The sequence below is a fragment of the Pinus tabuliformis genome, chromosome 3_2 (genome assembly GCF_031772625.1).
Source record: "Pinus tabuliformis cultivar Carrire ecotype Pingquan chromosome 3_2, CPIR1, whole genome shotgun sequence".
Classification (NCBI taxonomy): domain Eukaryota; kingdom Viridiplantae; phylum Streptophyta; class Pinopsida; order Pinales; family Pinaceae; genus Pinus; species Pinus tabuliformis.
In genome coordinates, this window is record NC_142302.1 from 984,147,812 (window position 1) to 984,152,476 (window position 4,665).

The following is a 4,665-nucleotide window of genomic DNA, read 5'->3' on the forward strand; positions in this document are numbered from 1 at the left end:
ACCGTTTTTCTTAGGGACCATTACCAATGGGGAAACCCATTGGCTGTCTGAAATGGGGTAGATAAATCCCACGTCCAGCAGATTTTGAAGCTCTTCCTTAACAATGTTTTTCAGAGCGGGGTTCATTCTCCTCTAGGGTTGCCTCACAGGGCAACAATCCTCCTTAATGTATATGTGATGGGTGCATAGATTAGCAAGAATCCCATTCATATCTGAGTAGTCCCAGGTGAAGGCTTCTTTGTGTTTCCGAAGAACATTCAAGAGTTGTTTCTTTGGGACTCTAACAAATCTGGATTGATATAATTCAGGGCTTTTCCTAGTTCTATTTCCACGGAAATACTATCATGGGGCGCAGTTGTAGGTAGCTCATCAAATCCATCTGTTGTTCCAATACTTTATGTGTCTCACAGCTCAAGACGGACTCTAAGATTTGTTGATTCAAATCTGAAACAAAACAAGGATCATTAATAAAGTTAGTAATTGTGTCATCTTGTGTTTCGGTTTTCAACTGGAGGGCATGTCCAATAGTAAGAACTGGTCTTAACTCCTCATTTTCTGATTCAGACTCTTTCCTGGGTAAAGATTTCTTGCGGCCTGTTGATTTTGCTGATGGGTTAGGTTCTGCGGGAGGATATAATACTAGATTCTTAGTGTTTTGTCCATTTGAAATGATCATATGTCCAGACCGACACCCAATATAAGCATCTGCGGTTTCCAGCCACGGTCTTCCCAGAATCAGGGGATGGCCTCCAACTGGAGATTGCATTTGGAGTACTAGGAAGTCCACAGGGTAGTGCCATGAATCAACCGAAATTGTGATATCTTCTAACTTCCCTACCGGTTTCACTGTAGATCGATCTGCCAGCTCTAACACTGTAGGTGTGTGTTTCAAGTTACGAAGACCTAATGCATGCATAGTTTCAGCAGTGATGACATTTATGGTTCCCCCCCCTATGGATCTTTGGGCTCAATCTTTTTGAATCTTGGTTGTGGCAACAGTGGCGCTGGGCTCCGCATCAACAATCTGCTTCCCTTTGTCATTCATCTTGTCGGGTTCTGACACAAGGTTGGAACATGCATCTAATTCTAAAGCCTTCAACTCATCCACCAGCGACTGCTTGGGCCAACACTTACTTATGTTATGAGTGGGGCTCTTATGGAACTCACACCACTTTCCTGTGTCCTTATTTGACTTCGTGGTGTTGTTCTTTTCTTGCGGCTTCGACGGGTTGTCTTGGGTCACACCGTCTTGGCTTTGTCCTTGGTTTTGCGGTTTGGGGAAGCCTTTCCCTTGCTTCGGATTCGCGGATCCAAATTATTGCTTCTTCTGTTTAAACTTTTGCTCGATCTTAACAGGATATCGGTGCGTCGTACCAAGCGAGGAGATGTCCAGGAACCCCATCTCATCCTGGATGTACCTGTGTAGGAAGCTATGTTATTTGAGTACCAAATTTCGCTCAGAATCCTTGATACCCAACTTTGTGGAAAGGGTATGAAAAATATTGGTAAACTCTGGCACATCTTGGTCCCTTCCCTGCCGAACCATGATCCACTTTATGTATTTATCCTCATATATTCCGATAGGGTAGTACTGCTCCTTGATGTCATCCTATAATAAATTCCAAGTGGGTGCGGTTGAAAACAATGAAGCTGTACTTTCATCCTTCTACTCGCAGTAGGTTTCCCACCAGTTCTTGACGTGGGGGGCGGCTTTGAGAAGTGAAAAGGTGATATTTTCCTAGCTGGAAAAATCATGAACGGAAAAATATCCTTCTAGCATATTTAACCTTTTATCTACAGCGTCTACATCTATCTGACCCTCGAATATGGGAATATCGAAATTAGCTTGTACCTTAAAGGGTGTGGCGCTTCCAGAGTATCTGTTGAAAGTAGATGTGTTTCCCATGGGCAGCTACTGAAGGATCTAGGCAAAGTTGTCCATCACCGCGTTCCTCTGTCTCTCAAGGTCTTCTTCGAGCAAGATTTTGATAGGATCTCCTGACCCCTCGTCTTTCTTTTCATCTGCCATGGGAGGCCTTCAGGATTTTCGAAGCTGGTCTTGCAATGGTTCGACCAGTTCAAGCCCTAACTCCTTATATCCCGACCTTGTTGGGGACATGCAAAGAAAAACAGAGAAAGAACAGACCGCTTTGATACCAATGATCCGGATTTATGAAGGAACACAAAAAATTACAGAGATAAACATAAATACAGAGATGCAGCGGGAATAATATTTCATTTCATTAATGTAAAATATTGAGATATGCTTACAAACAGAAATGGAAATAAAATAGCTTAGGCGATGGTAGCTTATCTCTGAGGAGAGGTGTGGTGGCTACATGCCTCTTAAATGTGTTACAATGAGGCTTGGAGGCCTATTTATTGTTGAGAAACAATGGAAAACCCTAAACATCCAAAAACCTAACCCTAGGAGATGAAGCGTCAAAATGTGGGCCCCGTTTGGGTAAACTAGTACATCAACTTCCCGAGGTCGTAACTTTGGCTTACAATCTTTGTTTGACGTGCACACTACCTCGTTAGAAATATCTATCCGAGGACTACAACTTTCAAGTGGCCAACATTGGTATATGCACAATGTTGGCCCCCGTTTTCCCAAAAAAGCATCCTTTAGGGCCTCAAAACGGCTCTAGAAGTTCACGACCCGAAAAAACTGCCAAAAATAGTAAATTGTGCTACAATTAAGGAAACTAAAAAACAGAAAGAGATCGTTGTGGGGGTCCAAGTGGGATAGGCGAGTGGCCACCAACATCCACCTGGATCAGCACCATAAATTATCCTAAGATCTACTTAAGTGCTTAACGTAATAGGATGTATTACGATCTTCGCGTAAATACTTAACATGTATTGTGTTCAGTTAATAAGACTTATCCAGTAGATTTGCACATCAATACATCATTATTTCATAAAGACAATAACTCATCACAACATATATCGCAAACATAATCAACCGAAGTAAACAAATAAAACACATGAATTTCTCCAACAGTCTTCATTATTGATCTTCAATATAAGGTTATAGACTCAAAACTTCCCTGCACACTCAGCTGCAGGGGTCCATGCACTCAACTATGGATACTACTCTAGGCCTTTGTGCACTAAGCTGCAGTGCCTTTTCCCCCTCTAAGAATTACTTCTCTTCCCTATCTCTCTAAGACTCCATCCGTTCATGCCCATAGACCTGCCTTAGACTCTCTAAGACACACCTATTTATAGCCTTTTACATATAATCCCATGGTCTGCGGACCATGGGTGAATCTCAAAACCGACTCAACTTTACATAAACGAGGGAAAAAACCCTTTTTGAGTCATAACTACCTACGTGCTCCACATCCACAATTCGTGGAGACTTTACATCTTTTCATCAAAATTTCAACAAAACTTGGGGTTTTAACCCAAAACTGATCTAGGGGACCCCATCCCCATCAATGTCCATGTATATGAGGGGACTATATTTCCACTGTAGGAAATAAGTTTGACAACTAGGGAAAGCAGAATAAATCCATTTAGTCTGCTGGTTGCTTTGGGTGGTGGGAAGGAAGCATATGGAGACCTATGTGGACAGTGGAGAGGATTTGGAAATGGTAATAGAGGATGGAAAGCAGAATAACTCCATTTAGTCTACTGGTTGCTTTGGGTGGTGGGAAGGAAGCATATGGAGACCTATGTGGACAATGGAGAGGATTTGGAAATGGTAATAGAAAATGGAAAGTCAATATATATACATTTTTATGTACATACGATATAGGGAGGAGTTCAAGTGAGATCACAAGTCCAACTAGGGGTGTATGCAATTGGGCAAGGATGGCTTCTTAAAAATATTACAGTTTTGGGAGCATCATCCTCTGTGGAGAGCGTTACAGTGACTTCAAATGTTTCTCTTCTAATTGGGGAGAACTTTGAGGTTGTTATACCATGGAAAAAATGATCTAGCAGAAATGGTTCCTTGCTATCTGTTCCCATTTTAATATATTTATAGGTGCTTCTTATTAATATTATATAAAGAAAAATTGACTACCATTATATAAAAAAATTGCAATGCTACATATTTCTTTCAATTTGAAACTTCGTTGGGGAAGAATCAATTTCGAGGTTGACATATTACTGAATATCGATCAGCTTATTACTTTCAGTTTACATCTTGCTTGGGAAGAATCTGGGAGAATCAGTTAGACATTGATATATTGATAAAGAACCTGGAAGAATCGGTTAGACATTGATATTGTTGGAAATACTGATAGGGGGGGGGGTGAATCAATATTCCTTTTCAATTGTTACTTTTACTAGTTAGACCACTTATATTTAGAACACAAAAATGAACAATAGAAATAAATGTTGTTATTAATTTAATATTTATAATGAATCAAGTACAATATGGGTAGGGATCCAACCCTTGATGAAGACACCCAGGCTCCAACCTGGGATGTACCAAGCACCTACTTGGACTTTAGTGTGGGTCTGACCTCTGGGGCTTCGACCCTATCTTATCCAAGGCACCAACCTTGAGCTTAGGAGCACCAACTCCAAGGAAACCAATCCTTTACCTTTGCTTTGTAATGATATGTTAGGTTGTTCTTCACAGCTCCCAAAGTCTTATTCAACGAGCCTTGTCAATCTTTAGCAATCCATTCACTTAATCTCCATGTC